This window comes from Furipterus horrens, unplaced genomic scaffold, assembly GCF_987537825.1.
Source record: "Furipterus horrens unplaced genomic scaffold, mFurHor1.1.pri manual_scaffold_4, whole genome shotgun sequence".
Taxonomy (NCBI): Eukaryota; Metazoa; Chordata; class Mammalia; order Chiroptera; family Furipteridae; genus Furipterus; species Furipterus horrens.
Genome location: NW_028327174.1, coordinates 183409918 through 183428574, shown reverse-complemented (window position 1 = coordinate 183428574; position 18657 = coordinate 183409918). Strand labels below are relative to the sequence as shown.

The following is an 18657-nucleotide window of genomic DNA, read 5'->3' as shown; positions in this document are numbered from 1 at the left end:
AAAGCAGGCAGTTCTTCCTAAGTGGTGCAGTTGGTATGTGAGGTGGAAAATGCATTTGTCATGCTGAACTCTCCCTTGATTAGCAGGGTGTTTATCCTTGATCCCTGCCACTAAATATGAGGAGAGCCCCCCACCAGCCATTGAGACATTTCCAACACCTACCCACAGGGGAACCATTTCATTTCTAATTTAAACCATTGGATGATGTCACCCAATTTGGTTTCAATTGAGTTTCAATTATTGATTCACTCATGTAAACCTTACAAGAACAAAGCACCTGATTCTTTTGTGCACCTGTAATTGTTATGCACTGCGAGGGCTGCAGAGAAGAGAAAGATACCTACTGAGATCTTACCCCAACTACAAAGAAAAGATGTACACACGTATTATGCTCTTTATTCACTAATTTGAAAACACTCGCTGAATAGCTGTTTACCCTGTGTCAGGGCCTATAACTCAGCCACTGTCCCATATATACAGGACGGAATGGAGTGCAAGCACCCCATGAACTCAGGGGAGAGAGCATCCTTCCCAGTGGGGGTCTGGAGGCTTCCTGGAAGTAGTGGTTCAGGTAATACTTGGAAAGATTTGAGTAGATAAGAGATTGGTGATGCCCAGGGTCCAACAACCCAAGAGATGGAAGTGAGATGGCAGGTGACCTACCTTGACCAGAGTGACAAGGGAGAACATGTGTGAAAAAGGCATCAGGAAACGTGAGAATAAAGGGCTTGAACTCTAGGGAAGTTTGGTGGCCAGTGAAGGCATTCTAAAAGGCATACTTATCCCAGGTCCTGAGGGTTCACGTACTTGAAAGCATGTCTCAGGCTTCCTCCGCCCCCACGCTCCTGTTCTCACCCACAGCACACGCATGCACGTGTACCCAGGCATTCACACACCTTTGCTCCTTTTCAGGGTAAAATATCCTTTGTCCACTTATTCTCACAGGAACCATCAAGGGGATTTTATGTGGCCAGCACTGTGACTTGCCTGAATCGAATTTGCATCTAGTTTGGGCAGGCTCACTCCAGCTCACAAGAGGCCCCAGCACTTCCCAGTGTCCACTGTTAACACTTCCCTTGGTGCTCTTGGGGCTGAAACTCCTGTGCTTGACCTTCATGGCCTCCTATTCTCATGCCTCCATCGACTTTGCCTCCTCATCTTCTGCAGGTGCCCTTGCGCACCCTCACCCCACCCTCCTAAGCTGCACCGTTCGATGTCACTCCCCTCTGCCTGGTTTTCATGACCAATTCCTGTTCTTTCAGTTCTTAAGTCACACCCCACCTCCTCTGTGAGGTCCTCCCTGCGCCTCCAACACCAGTTAAATGCCATCCACCTACCATCCCCTATCCCGTCCTGATTTCTTTCAGTTGAGACCCCAGCCCACATCTCGATGCTCTTTTAAAATACCCAGCCCTTTTTATGCTTTTTAACATTTATTGTCTGAATTGTTCATCTGACTGCGTAGCACACATTGTTGTACAGTTTTATTTTTATATATAGACAAATTACACTCCCCATTGCTCTCCAGCCGTGCTGACCACTTTCCAGTTCCATCCTACCCCAGTGCCTTTGCGTCCTTTCCCTTTCCCAGAATGCAATTCCCACCTTCACCCTCTGCCACCCAACCCTTCCCCTGACCTCCCTTCACTAAATTATCCCCTACTGTTCTTCCATATCTCAGCCCAGTGATCATTTTCTCAGAAAGCCAGACTTCTCTGAGTAATACAGATCAATTTCATGTATTATCTGTTTCACTGCACCAGTATCTGCTCCTTTGCATTCATCTGGGTATCTTTTCGATTAGATGTATCTGTTCCAATAAATTGTCAGCTCAAGTAGGCAAGACACAGTAGTCCCTCTCTATATCATGGCCTCACTGTATCGCGGGATTTTTAAAAATATTATATTTAATTATTTGTAGCAGATTTTTCACTATATCATGGAATTTTGTGGTACTGTATACATATGTTGTTAAAGTTATGTGGGTTTAAGAGTGTAGAATAAACCTAAGGTTCCTACTTTGCAGGGGGGTCTAGAAGGTAATACCCACGATAAGTGAGGGAATACTACTATATTTGGTCTTGCTCACCATTGTTGCTGCTCCAGCATTCACCATGTAGCTGTCCCAGTGGCTCAGAGGCTCTTGGTTACCAAATATATACATGAATGAAGAGGCGAGCTTTCTAGGGTGTGAAACCTAATGTATCATGCCTTGGGATTTACGTGATCTCTACCTTCCGTGATTGATAAGTGACAAGAAATATTGACTAGAAGAGCTTTTTAACTCTAACCTATTCTTAGCCTGGAAAGTTCTAGTCAAGAAAAAAAAGTGGCAATTTTTGTTTTTAGGCTAGACGTTGAAAATGTAGGTTTTGAGAGAATTTTATTTTTCTTCAACGTTGAGACTTGCTGCACGCATGAGACTTTACACACAGGCTTGGCTCCAAAAGGATGCTGTAACTGACTCATCAGGAGAGATTTAAAAATGTGGTTTCTAATCAACTCATCTGTGGAGCTATCGGGTGCTTCCTATGATTTCTATGGTAATTAAGATTCCGCCATGAGATATCGGTCATTAGAAGCTTTTCTCATAATCCTGTCAGTCCTCCTGGAAGTAGAAACTCTTTTAAGCCATCATTTAGCCACACCGATTTATTCAAATCAAATGACCTGAGGCCACAATTAGGATTCCATACTGACGACTTGTTTTCTGGTAACTCCTTTTCTCTGGAGGCCAGAGACAGAATTTACAATTATTAAGATCAAGACTTATTTGTACATATTTACAAATGTGGAAGCAAAATGTACTATCAGCCAAAAAACTAGCTGTCCTTGAACTCTGTAGCCATGGTTCACCTCTCTGTAGCAGCCATCTGAAGGTCTTTGGCCAGAAGAAGTGAAAACTTAGGAAGCTAGGGTTCAGTTCTCCCCTAAGGCTGCTGAGCAAACTCATGACTGACCATCCCATTCTGTGAGGGGCAGAAGATGCTGGCTTGAGCTGTGGCCTTCAATCAATGACAGAGGATTCTGGACAGAAGGAGGGGCCACATTACCCAGTAACTACCCTTCTGCCTGCCAAGCAGCAGCAACAGGGCCCAGGGAAATGCCAATATCAGAACAAATAAGCAGACTAACATAGCACAGTTCCTCTCCATGCCACAAGGGCCAGGACGCATCCTCTGTATCTCTCTGGACTCAGATTCCCCTGCCCATCTTCTTCCCCTGGGCCCCTTATGTCTTTCTCCTCAGCAGCGGTATCTCCTGGACATCTTGTCTTCTTTGTGATTATAGCCTGCAAACCTGGCTGTATTCATTCTCCAGTATTCACAAGGACCAAACATCCTACGCATTCTTCCCGGCACCCCCCAGGTGCACTCCATGCAAAGAATCCTCCTCATTGTATCTAATCCTAGAGGCATTCTTCAGCCATACTGGCTGGATGTGAAAGGGGTGGGAGACGTCCACCATGCTGTCACAGATGGAAGGGCTGACCCTTCCACGCTGATGATATGGAATCTTCCCTCCAAACCAACTTATGGTAGTCAAGGTGATCTTTCAGAAATAGATCCTACTCTCCCCTTTTGAATGTTAGATGTTTCCATGATGTATAAATAACAAAACCCAAGCTCTTTAATAGAGGCGGATTTAATGGCAGGTGCACTGGGCATGCGCCCTGGGCCCCGACTTCTGAAGGGCCCCGCAAAACCCCAACTTTACACTTTTTTCTAATGACACTAAGTTTGGTTTCATCACTACACTGCATAAAATATGGTTAACATGTATTTTTATTTTCCCTGTCTCTTTTTTTTTTAAGGGGTCCAATATTTTCTTTTGCAACTGGGGCCTTAACGGTCCTTAATCGGCCTCTGCTCTTTAAGCTAGCAGCATTCATGAACCTTTATCCTTTCCTCCCAGTGTCACATCTGTCATTCTCCCCAACCCTCCCATCCTACACTCCCACACATCAATTGTCTCCATGGTCCCTGCCATGGGCAACCTTTTCCTTGCCTCTCTGTGCTTTGATAATGCTGTTCTACCTGCCTTAAATAGACTTACACTTGCACAGAGGTGGGCAAAACTAGGTTTACAGTTGTGACTGTGTAAAACACAGTTTATTCTTGTATTGTTATTGATTAGTTATTATATTATTTTCCATACAAACCACTATAAACCTACTTTTTCCCACTTTGTGTATCTCCACGTGGAAAACATTTCTGCCTTCAAGACACAGGTATCACACCCTCTGCCTTCCTCTCTTCCATACCCTCTTCATTTCCAGATGTAAGGATTACTTTTTCTGTGCTCTTACAGCTTCTAGTTCCATCTCTAATTAGTTTCTAAATTTCCACTGGGAAAAAGAAGAACCTGAGGTATCAGATACAAGTATGGAGCCTGAAAGCCAAAATCAAGTTTATCAGGATGATGAGGAGAGAAAGACTCGAGTGTATGGTCACACCAACCATTGAGTATGAATGAAATGGAAGTATGAAGGACTGTACCCAGGTTCAAAGTCCTATTTAAGAGTAAGGGCAAAGGGTTCGATCCAAGGAGGCCACATAGACAGGGAGAAACCAGATATCCTGGAGCTAGACAAGAACAGGGAACTGTACAAAATACTGTGGAAATATGGAGGTTGGAAGGAAACTATTCTATTCGTGGGGTTTGGTCAAGGTCAGCTTTCACTGAGGAGATGACATTTGAACTGAATTTTGATGAACTTCTGCTTGTCAGTATCAAAAGGAAGAAAGGGTAGCCCAAGCCTTTGTCATCAGCGTTCCCAGCACAAGGGAGATAAATAAATTCACACCAGAGAGTGAGGTTAGAGCAGCCCCACTCATTTTCTGTAGAAATGTTATCACTGTGTTATGCAGTTTTGATAATCATTTGCAATTTGTCAGAAAATTATATGGAAATAATGATAAAAATTATCTAGGGTTTTTCATCAAGCTGATTCATAATCATGCTAACTTAAGCTCACAGATTCAGGCAAGTTTATAAACTCTGATTTCAGAATCATCATGAGGAACCTGTTGGGTCATTCTCTGATAAAGATAGTATCTACTATTTATACAGAGATTTTATATAAGATTATCAGCTGGCACTTTCAGTGTACTGTATTTTGTGTTCTCTAGATATAATCCTATTTAATCCTCATAGAAAATCTATTATTATCCACTATTATTCACATTTTTCAGATAATAAAACTGAGGCATAGAGACAAATACAAAACTCACCCAAGATTGTATAACATAAACATTTGAAGTTGACAGTAAGAGTCCAAGCTGTTATTTGTCTAAATCCCATCCCCTTAGCCACTTCTGAATAAGAGTGGGTAGATTTCATTAAGAAAATTCTTTGGCGAGAACTGTTCCAATGCTAAGTTGTTTTCAACTCAAGACAAATGATGGGACTTCAACAGGACCACTTAGAGAACTTTGAAATGTTTGGTTGATGCAGAAATTGGTGTGCCTCCCGCCTGGGGAATCTAGCAAGTGAGAGACTTAAGAGCCAGAAGATCATGTTTGCTTCAGCATCAGTCTGCTTTCCCAGGTTGTTAGAGCAAAGAGAGCTATGGGCCATATGGGAGAGGGTATTCTGTGAGTGTGGGAATGGTGTGGAGGTGGAGCACATATCAGTGGTGTCATTCTGAGCAGTGGTATAGAAACTAGTGGTGGTGGTGGTGGTGGTGGTGGTGTTGGGAGGCTGGGACCATCTAGAATCCTCGGACTGAGAAAAGAGTTGAAAGGAGCCATTTACAAGAGTGCTATGTCCACCCCAATCTAGAAACAGCGAAATAGAGGAGCCTAGGGAGGACTCTCTAAAAATCAATAAAAATCTAGACATTCTCCTGGTCCAGAGAGCCTAGAGACAGCTTAGAATGGAATTTGTTCAAGTAACAATTTACCTGTCCTTTTATCTACCCTTCTTCTTTCTCCTCAACCAGAGATCTTGGTAGAAACAAAATAGAAACCAGCAAAGGAATTAATGGGGAGGATAAAGTTGGAAGTATAGTTGGAGGATGGAAGGCAGATAAACAGAAAAGGCAACATGCCCTTTATTCCATTGTAGGCTTCAGACACAAACATCTCAAAATGGAATGGGGAGATAGTATTACACTGAGTCATTAAGATTTATTTCTGGAAGTGGACACATTAGGATTTTGGAATTGAGATTGTGGTTTTAAAATGAGGGCCTGGTGCCCTCTGACCTATAAGGAAGTGAACAGTGCCTTCCATGCAGCAGATATAATCATCCCGCTGGCCCTTCTCAAAGGTAGTGTGGGAGCTAAAATGAAAGAACATACCTTCAGCAGGCTCAGGGTTTTCAAAATCTAATGATGAAAAGATATATCAGGCAAATGTAAACCTCATGAAATCTGGAATGCCAGTCTTAAAAACTGAAGGATTCTATTTGAGATGATTACAAATCTCTGGAGATGGCTAGTAGTGATGGTTGTACAACAATATGAATGCATTTAATGCGCTGAATTGTATACTTGAAAATAGTTGAAATGGTAAATATTGTATCTATGTGTATTTTGCCATCATGAGCACATATGACCCTATAGGATAGCCTCCAAAAATATAAAGCAGCAAATTGTAAAACTGGTGAGAAATAGATAAATCAGCAAATATATTAAGAGGTTTTTCTAACACATCCTCTCAAGACACAACAGATTGAATAGCCAAAAATAAACATATAATAAATTATCTGAATGTTATAAATTCAAAAATGGGTTAAAAATATATCTTATATTTAAGTAAGGCTTTCTGGCAATGGGAGCATGTTTCAGCATCAGATAATCAATCAATATAAATTTTTCATATTAATAGACCAAAGAAGAATTTCATATGATTACTTCATGGATGAAGAATTACAATTATTTATTCAAAAATGATCTGATGAAGTTTAATGTCCAGTAATGATAACAAAACAAGAGAAGATAAACACAGCTCTTAGCATACCAGGGATAATGGGTTTATACAAAAAAATCTATTGCAAACATTACACTCAATGGAAAAACTAGATACATTATCTTGAAGATCAGATGCAGGTCAAGGATGTCTACTGTCGCTGCTACTATTTAAGACAGAGTAGAACTTCAGAATAGAGGGGAGGCCTTCTTGGACACGATCAGTTGGTTTTCAGAAAGTACTTTTCTCCCTTTCTTTTTTTTCTCTACTTCTTTATTCCTTGAACTACTATTATTGACATATTGGCAGTTCCATTTCTATTTTCCACCTCCCTTGGCCTTTTTAAAAAAAAAATTTCCCCCTCTCCCTTTAGTTTTGGAAGGAATCTGATTCTTAGGCGCACTAAATCCTTCTTCCCTTGTATTCGTTCTGATAATTTTCCCCAATAGATTTGTTTCATATCTTATTTTTTTAACTATTGTATATTTTTATTCCTAAAATTATTACTTGGAATTTTGTAACTTATTTGCATTTCATATTACCAATATTCTTTGTTCTTTGAGTATATGTTTATGAATATTTTAAATTCTTGTCCTCCCTGTAATTCTATTTTATGTATAATGAATGTTGTCTTCTTTTATACTAGTCATACCCATGTAGTAATTTTGGCCTGTGTGTTCACGTTCCCCTAGATAATCACCATTTATTCTGTAAGGTGTTTTGAGGAGATGGTTGGAAACATAGATCCACATGGGTGTCCCTCCAAGTGAGTATAAGAAGGGAGGTTGCCCCTCCTCTTTGCTTTGAATGCCTCGTACTGTCAAGGATTCTTCTTTGAGAAAAGGAGTCCTGGGAGGAGACCACTTGTTTAAGTTGCAGTAATTGGGCCCTGTAGACAGAGGAGGCAGGAAGGAAGGAATGTCCAAGGACAGCTGGTTAGCTAGGGCCTGCTTCATCCTCCCTCTTCCCCAAGATGCCTCTTCCAAGTCATCAATGGCTCCACCAAGTTTCTTCAAGAATTGACAGACCTCTTTCAGCTGCTGTGGGTGAGCTGTAACCCTCAGAAGGGCTTTACACGGTATTCATACAGAGACTCAGGAGGCCAGTTTCTCATGTATAAAGGATTAGAAAGTTAATAGCTTTGAAATCATTCCTCTGTGGTTACAGTTTGTTGTTACACTTTTGCCAAGCCATTTACCTCTTTGAGTCACAGTGTCCTCATCTGTCACACGGAAATAAGAATAGTCCCTCTGATGCCACCACAGGAGGGTCTTCAGGTGAGGTGGCAGTGAGGCTGGGTGAGGGGGTGTTTGGGAAGTGTCCCACACAACTTCCACTCTCTTGGCCTGGCTATACTCCCATATTTTCATGCCTTTGATTCTTCCCTTGGGTGGTGGAATGGTGTGTCTACTTCTGTGGCAGCACCACAGCTGTCATCATGACCAGTGAGGTAGCAAATCCTATTCCCTGGAAAAAGTGCCGCCATCCATGGATCTGTGTCTTGTCCTCACCTGCTCTCAGGGCTCTGAGGCCTGGTGACTACAGGCTCTGTCTGGGTTCTTTGCTGGCTGGAGGCCCACGCTGCTTACACACATCACCCCATGTCTCAGCAAGCCCGTGACAGAAAGCATTTGCCTGTTATTAATTACTGAGAATCTGTGGGCTGAGAGATCTTATCCATTCACCTCTTCTCCGTGTGTGTGTGTGTGTGTGTGTGTGTGTGTGTGTGTAGAGCAGTGAAATGTAGTGATGGGGGAATTTGGGAGAAGGAGCAAACAAAATGCAGCAGCTACCACCTGCAGTGCTGCAAAATGAAAACAACCCCCTAAGGCAATTACACCAGCACTGCAGGGATCTGTGTGCTAACCTGGATGTGCTCTGGGAGATGCTGGGCCACTTAGTAACTGCCAATCACATGCAAGAGAACCCTAAGGAAACTGCTGTGTGTTTATGTAGAAGTTACTGCAAAGAGCAAAAATAATGGCACTCTCTCCTCTTCTCCATTTTTTTTTTTTTTAATAAAATGAGTTATTTGCTGTTAATGCAGTATAAGATAATTAAAAGAGAGTAGACTTTGGAGTCAGAAGTCCTGAGTTTGAATCCTAATTCTGTCACTGAGTAGCTGTATACCTTTAGACCAAAAAATGTAATCTTCCTAAAGATCAATTGTCCTTACTTAGAAACTGTGACAATAATAATTAATATGCTGTGGAGTTGTTGAGATAAGTGAAATACATTATGACATAAAATCAAAACTAGATGATAAATGTAAATAAATGTTAGAGACTATAAGGAGCTTTGAAGATAGATGTTGGCTGTCACCAGTATCAGTGGCTTAGTCCTCAGTGAGATGGAAACTTTAGTAATTAGATTTGTTTGATGGTAATTGTGCTGGGGTGACCACTAAACTCTGCATTGCTGAATGCATCCTTCAGGTTCCAGAACATATGTATCTTCCCTTGAGCGCATAAAACAGAACTAATATTTTTTGAGAGACAACTATATACTAGGCACATGAATCCCTCCACTACAACTGTACACAAGAGGGTTGTAGTCAACCTCCAATATGGGCCCCAAGGATCCTGTCTTCTGCTATTCACACCCTTGTGTCGCCCCCTCCCACACTGCGCTAGCATTGGTCTTCATGACGAGTAGAATATGTCAGGAATGGTGGTATGTCACTTCCAGGTTAGATAACAATAGAGCCTGTGGCTTCCATCTTGGGTGCTACCTCATTGTCCCTATCAGGTCTTGCAGTTTGGCGGAAACCAACTGCCCCACTGTGAGAAGCTCATGCGTGAGTAACTGAGACCCCTTCCAACAACCCTGTGAGTGAACATGGAAGGGCATCTTCCAGCCCCAGTCAAGCCTTCAGATAATGACAGCCTTAGTAAACAACTTGGTTGCAGCCATCTGAGAGACCTGGAGCTAGAATCACTCAGCTAAGCTACTCCTAGATTCCTGACCCTCAGAAACTATGAGATAATAAATGTTTGTTGTCTTCAGCAACTAAGTCTTGAGTTAATTTGTTGTGTAACAATAGATAACTGGTTATGGAGGTAGGATCATTTCTCTTTTATAGATGAGAAAACTACTAATTAGAGAGGCTGAGTAATTTTTTCCAAGGTCATATAGTTAAAAGTAATGAATTTGAACCAGGTCTTTTTTACTTTAAAACAGCATGTTCTTACTACTAAATACGCTGCCTTCTAACAATGGAAATGCATTATTATCCTGAACAGGGAAAAATAACCATAAAATTTAGGCTTTTAAACATTTAAAGACATTCTTTTCATATATAATTTTTATGATTGCTCTAACTGATGCCTCGAAGAATTATTTTGACTGGTGAGTATCACAAGCCGAATATAAAACAGACTTGGTTGGGAGGAAGGAAAGAATAAATTCCTTTTTACACAAATGTCTTGCTACCCACTGAATGCCACCTTGTGGGGATAAAACTGAATATAATTGGCATGGTTCCTGTTCCCATTGTGCTCCCTGTCTGCTGTTGAAAATAGTTCAATAATTGTAACTGATTAGAAAGTGTAGAATAGTAATTGAGAGCCCTGGAATCTGGCAGGATTTGGTAAAAATCTGCCACTTAGCATCTATGTGATCTTGGCCAAATGAGTAATTGCTTACTATGCAAAAGACTGTACTAAATTCTTCAAATTCATCATCTCTTCCAGTGTTAAGCTCTTCACACGCATTATCATTCATACCAAGTTCTGAACTCTTTACATGAATTATCCCACTTAATCCTCACAACAATCCTGTGAATAAGTATTATTACTCCACTTTTATGAATTAGCACCTATCTCATTGGATTGCTCAGAGTATTAAAATAGGTAATCCACATAATGAACTTGACCCAGAATCCAGCTCATGGTAAGTGCTGACTGAATGATTGTGACTTAGTGTGGGTTACTCTAAAACCAGGCCCTGAGACAAGATTATGTGTGCCAGTAGTTTATCTGAGAAAGGAGTAAGGAGTTGTGAGAGAGTAACTAAGTGAAGTGACATAGGAAAGGGAAGAAGATAATAAAGAGTGTGTTAATGAGTAGGTTACTTCTGTGGGCAACTGGGGCTCAATCCCACCCAGGACTCCTTGAGATTGTCCCAATACAGGTAGGAAGACGGGCTATTTATCTACCAACTCTTATGCCTCATTGGTTGAGGTTAACCTTGCAGAGCTTGCAGCCTGCCCTCAGTGTTGGTCAAACATGCTCTGTGGTCAAAGAGCATCTTCAAGGAGAGATACAGGAAACTCCTTATTAGAGAAAATGTCTGTAGATAACTCAGAGGTAGGCCCAGACAACATCTGTTATAAGTAACTCATATTAATATTACTGTTAATTGAAGTTAATAATATTACAGAATGATTATTATTATGATAGGACTACGGTATATCTTGTCTTGGAACACAATGAGGGTCACCTTCCATAAGAAAGTTAGGACAAGATTCTCAGAGGTGGGATCAATGGGACATGAATAAAGGTTTGGGGAAGAAAGGAGAACAGAGAAGTGTTCCAGGCAGAGAGAAGCTTGTGTGAGAAGTCTAATCAAGAATCTGGAAAAAGGAGAGCTTATTCTAGAAAATGAAAGAAATTTGGTTGCCTGAATTTAGAGCTGAAAGAAAAGAGCCTTGAGAGTTAGGTCCGGAAAGATCAGGCGACATTACATCAGATCACGCAGGCCCTGTAGGCCATATTGAAGAATTTTGGCTTTACCCCGAGAGCAATGGGAGATCCTTAAAGGATATTGAAGAGATTCATGCGTTTTACCTTTTATTCAAGCCCCTGTAAGAAAAGTGAATCTGTGAAAGGGAAATTTGCAAGCAAAGAGGCAGATTAGAGGAACATTCGTAGTAGCTTAGATGAGAGTTATCATCTAAGGCAAAAAAAAAAAAAAAAAAAAAAAAGATAATGAAGGATTAATGGTGAATATCCATATCTCACAGAGCTTTTGTGGGCCAGGAATTCAGCTTCTCTGAAGGTTCTGGCTCAGGGCTTTTCATGAGGGTGCAGTCAGAAAGCTGACAAGGATGGCAGTCATCTGAAGGCTTGATTGGGACTGGAGAATCTGCTTGCATCACTCACATGCATATTGGCAAGAGATCTCAGTTTTTTGTCATGTGGACTCCCCCACAGGGCTGCTTGACACTGTCATAACATAGCATCTGACTTCCTCCAGAGTGAGTTACCAGAGAGAGACAAAGAGAAAAACAGAGAGAGGATGCTATACCTTTTATGACCTAGTCTCAAAAGCCACACTCTATCATTTCTGAAATAGCCTATTGGTCACCCAGGCCAACCCTATCCTTGGAGGCTGGCTGTGACAGTCTAACCTCAGCCCCTGGTGGTTCACATCTCTCCCACATGCTTACCCTCCCCAAGGCTCCCCAAAATCTCATTCTATTATAGTATTAGAATGAAGTCCAGAATCTTATTATCTAAATCGGGTTTAGGTACAGAGAGAAGGCTTTTTGGGTACATTGCCTTAAGGACAGCTCCTTGAGTGTAGGTCCTCTTGAGTTGAACTCCTGTGAACTAAAGAGAAAAATGATCTGCCCTGTACACAATGATAGGACATGGATAAGATAACTGCTGTAGACACTTCTATTCCAAAAAGTTCACCATAGCAATTCTGAAATCTAGCCAGTAAAATGTTTGAATTTCCTTGTTTAGTACTCAGTCTTGTTCATGCTGAGCAATGGTTCTTGACTCTCATCTTTCTTGGATCTGCGCTATGTTGCCTTGCATTGGCCATGTAGTCCAGACAAGAAATAAATGTGTGTCGCTGAGATTTTAAGGGTTGTTTTTTCATTGCAGCATGACCTAGCCCATCCTGACTGGTAGAGATATCATGGGTGAAAAGGGATCTTAAGTGAAGGTAGAGGAGGAGCCTGCAATGGAAACTGAGAAGTGGCCAGGGAAATAGAAGAAAAACCAACAAACTTCAAGGTTAAAGAAGAGAGTCTTTCAGAAGTGGGGAGTAGTTAACAATAATCAACCAATACCTTTGAGAATGATTCATGCCTTAGGAGTGATTAGGATTTTTAGGTTTAAGTAAAAGATGGGGAAACCATGGAAAGGAGTCATTTCAGTGGAATGAAAAGATCAGAAGTCTGATTATAATTGTTTGAGGAGACAGTAGGAGGTAGAAAACTAGAGGCACTGAGTATTGGCTTTGAAGGGTAGAAGTTGGAAGGACACATGGGTGTTGGGAGGTTTTGTTAAAATGGAGAGGAGAGTGAGCATTTTTAGGCTTATAGAAGGAACAAGTAAAGAAGAAAAGGAAGAAACCAGAGACAAGATGGTGTCCTGAGGAGGCAACAGGGAATGGGATTTACAGCTAGAGAGGAAGGGCATTTAAACACCTTAATAAGAGAGAAAGAAAGGATGGGCCATTTCTCCTAGAAATGCCAGGTGCAGAACAGGAAGGCTGGGGAGGATTTGCTATGTGCAGGCTCTCTGTGGTTGAAGGGCTGTCTGCCCTGGAGGCCCACGGGTGGAAGCTGTGGGAAGAGAGTGGGTCAGGGGGAGAAGTTAGGGAGGGGCTCCCACCTGAAGGGCCTGGAATGGTACATTTAGACTGTGTATAATGGAGATTCCTTTAGGGATTTTAAACAGCATGATGGGACGTCTCTTGTAGACCTTGGTGACGGATTACCTATGAGGGTGAGGGAGGAAGAAGACTCTGACGTTCTAGTCTGGGAAGACCGTAGAGTGTTGATGCTGTTGACCTGCATAGGGACTGCCATGGCAGAAACAGGATGAGACCTTCATTTTGGAAACCCCGGAACATATTCCGAATTGCTGCTAAGCTGGGAAAATGGGTTCCATTTCACTGATGTAAAATAGAGTCAGCAGTTTGGGGCTTCTTGTTAGATGCCTCCAAGGCCACATCTCACCCTGAGCGCCATGTTGCTACTGAAAATGGCTTTCCACTTACTTCATCAATGGATTGGAGATGAGCTTGAAAGGCAACTTTTCCTGCATCTAGATAGTGCCTACCAGAACCAAGGGACAAATGAAATCCCGGCAAAATTATCAGTTTATAAAGATAGAATCACTGACTATTGGAATTGGAAGTCATCTCATAGATGATCTGGCTCTGGTGGCAGTGGGCAGGTATATGACCCTGGGTACATCACTTGCTACCTGAACCTCAGATTCCTCAGTAAAATGGTGATGGGAATGCCTATCTTAAGAGGTTGCTGTAAAGACGAATGGGTTTTCTTTTTCATTATTCATAGTGTTTGCAATGCCATGGGCATTTTTTAAGCATTTTATAAATGTTAACTAATTACACCCTCATAACTGTTGTGTGGTGTGGAACTATTATGTCTTCATTTTAAAATGATAAAAGCGAGGCCAGAGAGGAGAAGGGACTTAGACAAAGCCACCGAGTATTTCAAACGCAGAGCCAGAACGAGCAGTTGGGCCCCCTGACTCTTGGAACTGTGCTTTCCACACTGTGAACTGAAGAAACAGGCCTTTCCCAGCTGCCTCTTCATGTACCTGGGCGTGGCTTGTTTCCAGGATGTGGCTTATGTCTGCGGAAATGCAGGGAACACTGTGATGTTAAAGTGTCACAGAACTTTCTACTAGCGTTTCATAGACATGCTCTCCCCAGGCCTTCAGCCAGGTGGGCGCTAATGCTGCCGGCTCTGCTCCGCAGGGAAACGGACAGCCAGCCCAGAGGCCGGCGGCCCTGCAGCCGCTGTGCGGTGAGGAGTGGCTAGGATTGTGGGACCCCGTGTCGTGGGAGAACCACCATCCAAGGTCTACACTTTCTGATCTTAATCTTAAAAGGCGGCTTGTTTCTGCCTTGTTTCTCGTTTCCTTCATTCACTTGTTTGTTTATTCATTTCTGAGAAGGGCTCCAGCTTCATGGAATCTTGACAGAATTTGAAGCAATTAATATTCTCTGACTTATATATTAGGTAGGAGATACAGTAACACAGGCTCTACTTCTGTCTTCTGTGGAAATGAGCTGTTACCTCAGCTTTTAGAATTAAAACCGCAAGAATCATAGAATCACTGGGGTAGGAAAACTCAGCAGCCCGGAGTCATTATAGTCAACTAAGTGCATATTGTCAGGGTTGTTAAGAACCTTAAACCTCGTCTGGTCCAAGAGCCCATTTGATCCTTGGGGCTCCTCCACCCCTCTGTGCAATAGATGTGAACATGAGGCACGCTCAGCACCTCCAGAAACGAGCACTTCACTCCCTTATGGGTGTCAAGTCCCCATCCAGAAATTTCTGAATGCTAGAAGCTCTTCATCACTCTAAGCCCAAAGATTTCTTTCTATAACTTCTGCCTATTGGGCCTGCTCCCAAGTGACCAAAAGAGTGTCTCTGTAGGGTCCCTAGCTAATATCCTGGACAATGGAGTCCCAGCTCTTACCTTACTGCAGAAATCTCTCCTGTTGTTTCCTTGTTTAAAATGGAAATAGCTGTCTTTCCTTTCACCATCAAAATCCTTTCTTCCCCAAACTTCAAATAAAGTACTTTCATGATTTCAAAGCTTTTCATATTCTAAATGACCTAATTGTTTTTATCAAAAGAGAAAAGAATGGAGCCACCCAAACCCTTCCACATGCAGATATTTGGGGAACACCTGGTACCTGGGAAGTATTAAGCCAGGTCCTGGTCACAGGAGGAAGTGATTTGGATAATCACGTCTGGTGCTGGACACCATCATTCCGCTCTTCTGTGCGGACCCAGGAACCAGCCTGTGTCTCAGATCAAAGGAGAAGCCCAGGCCGCAGGGGAGCCGGTGGGGAATTGCACGAAGGGCAGCAGCCTGAGAGTGACAGGGAGTGGGCAGGAAAGCTGGTTTCCCAAGAAGGACTGGCTGCATAATTTGTGGGGCCCGGTGCAAAAGAAAAACGTGAAGCCTCCTGTGAAAAGTATTAAGGATTTTAAGATGGTGACAGCAGAGCATTAAACCCAACACAGGCCCTGGGTGACTGGGTAAGAGCCACGCTGACCTCCTGGCCTGCGTGGTAGGTCCTGTTCGTTCTGCTCAGAGAACCCCAAGCTGTGTGGGGCAGAGGGTACCAGGAGAATAGACCTCTCCTCCAGCTCTTTGTCAAGCATCGAGCCCTCTGCGGAAAGATAATGGGACCAGGTCTTCTAACTTCCTTTTTCTGTGCCCTTTGTATTCCACTGGCATTGTTTTCTCATCTAAAGGCAAGAAGACATTTACCTTCTTAGAAGAAATACACTTTCACAATGTCTAAAAGGAGGTGCTATACATACATAGCAGGGGGACAAACAGCATCTGTCATCCAGTTCTAAGGTCCACCACCCACTAGCCACTGATTAGGACATCATCTAAAGTCTCTGAGCCACATTCTCCTCATGTCTAGAGTGGAAATAATAGAGTGGGGGTTGTCTTTATATCACGGGCATCATTAGGTAAAAATAAGACATAGGAAGTGTTTAGCACAGGTCCTGGCATGGTTTGGTCAAAGGATTTCATCAGTATTTTGTTGGGATAAAGATATGGAAGAAGATGAAGAAAGGAAGGAGGGAAGGTAGAAAAGAATTAAGAAAGGAATAGGACATAGCCTGGGATGTTCTGTGTTTCTGTCTTAAATGCCCTTCTGAAACTGCTAGTTCCCTTCCTCTGCGCTCTCTTCTGTCATGGACCTTGTATGGGAACGATGAGTGTCTGCTTTCTTATCTGCCACTGGAGCCAGTGCTCGAGGTGGACACCCTCCATGCCCCACCCACCTCCACATCCCCAGGGACCAGCCCTGTGCTTGCCCAGAGGAAGTGCTCTGTACACACTTAAGGAAGGAAGGAGGAAGAAAGGAGAGAAGAAAAGACAAAGAAACTGAGTGATTGCAAATAGGGAAGACCTGCCAGATGCTGAGCCTAAGGGACAACTGATTCACTGGGGACTTGCCTCTTACAGCAGAACTAGTTTTTCAACACCTGTGAATCACTCAGGCCCACCAGTTATCCTCACCTTCTTCTCCACAAGCCTCAACTTGTAGGCCCAACTGACCATGAGGTTTTCCTCAGAAAGATGGAAAAGGAGGAGCATGGTGGGAGGGAGGAGCAGGATTGGGAGGACCAGGAGATGCTCCCCTCTTCCTGCCCCTCACTACCCCAGCATCCACCAAGCCACAAGCATGGGCCCAGGCAGAGTAGGAGGCTCAGCAGATTCCTGTAAAGCAAGCCCAGGCTGGAAACTAGGAGAGAAGGAGAGGCAGAGAGGGGAAAGAGTGCTGAATGGATAGCGATGGAGGTGGGGTCTCGGGGGCTTGGGCAGTTGCTGAGCTGTCATTGAGGGGGAGGAGTGGAGGCTAAGATCTGAGACTGAGGATCCTGAGGTGGAAGACAAGTCCCCCTTGACTCGGGGAAGATGTGGAGAGATGGAGCTATGGATCAGAACCCTGGCAGTAAATGATCACACCAAGCTTTTCAGACCATGCAAACTGAGATTCGTGGGTACCTAAAATGTCTCATGCAGCCTAGAGGGTGGGGGACTTACATACTCCTGACCTGGTGGTTCCAAAATCTACTCTGCTCATCTCTACTGCATCCTTTTCACTGCTTCCCCAGACTTGTGCGTCCTGAAGTCCTCATCTCAGTTCATGGACCATGTCTCTGTCATCCTAGCCAGAAACACCGGAGTTTTCCTTCACTCCTACCTGCCTCACCCTCCCATGGATAGTTCTCTACACTCTGTTCCACTTGCTCATTCCCCAGGCCCTTCCCCATTCAGGCCCGATCATCTTGAACTTGGAGCATTACAACGTCTCCCTTCTTTCTTCATTTGGCCTCCTCTCATCCATGTTCTGTTCTACAACAAATGACTTATCTACAATACACCTTGATTATGTTTCTTCCCAATGAAACACAGCCGTGCCTCCTGTGCTGCTTACAGAAACAAGTCCTCAGCCTGACTTTAAGGCACCGCTGTGTGACCCATTCCCAGCCTGCCTCCCTGGCCTTATCCTTCCCACTCTGTCCACATCGCCCAAGCATCCATCACATGCCAAATGTCCCTGAGCTTTTACACCTCTATGCCTTTGCTCAGGCCCTGTCCTCTGCCGGGAGTGCAGTCCTGCTCTGCGTCTGCCTGCTCATCTCCTTCTGGTCCAGTGGGAAAGGCCCAGCTAAACTGTCCCACCGTCACCCATGTCTCTGGTGGAGTTCCTCAGCTCAAAGCCTGCCCCCCCCCCCCCCACCGCCAGCTGGTTTGGAGCACTGGTCACCTTATATGCTAATTAGTGGCCCATACCTGTCAGGTCCCTTCCCTGGAGTCTGAGAGCCCCTAACAAGAGAGGACTGCTCCTTCACCTCAGAGCAGACATCAATGAATCGTGGCTGATCCAAACTGCATTGCAGTAAGTCTGGCACCTGATGCTGGCCATGACTGGGGTGCAGTTGCCTAATTAAAACACACTAGGGACACTCTGTCTCTCCTTGCATCAAACCTGCCCTGACAAACCCTGTGGGGACAGAGAAAATATTAGCATGGACAAGCACATTACTGTAAGTGACACATCAGAGACTCGTAATTAGGAGATAAACATCTGGAACGCATGCATTTCAGCAGTTAGAGTCTGCATAGAGTGCCCGCTGACAAGTCGCCGAGAATGGGTTTCAGGTCACATGGCTGTTTGCCAGTGTGGTTATGTAGTATCTGCATGCTTGTCTGAGGGGGTGTGGACGAGTGGGCAGGGAGCTCACGTGTCTCCCTCTCCTCACTTACGC

At 43.5% G+C, this 18657-nt stretch overlaps 1 long non-coding RNA gene across 1 annotated transcript; it reads right to left on the bottom strand.

The window, feature by feature from the left end:
* Positions 1-15857: 15857 nt before the first annotated feature.
* LOC150013517 (uncharacterized) lies at positions 15858-18282 on the bottom strand. The gene is made up of 3 exons (XR_016510815.1): positions 18182-18282; positions 17429-17552; positions 15858-16110 (listed from the first exon to the last, which is right to left on the bottom strand). It is a non-coding gene; the product is annotated as an uncharacterized LOC150013517 (long non-coding RNA).
* Between the last annotated feature and the right edge of the window lie 375 nt (positions 18283-18657).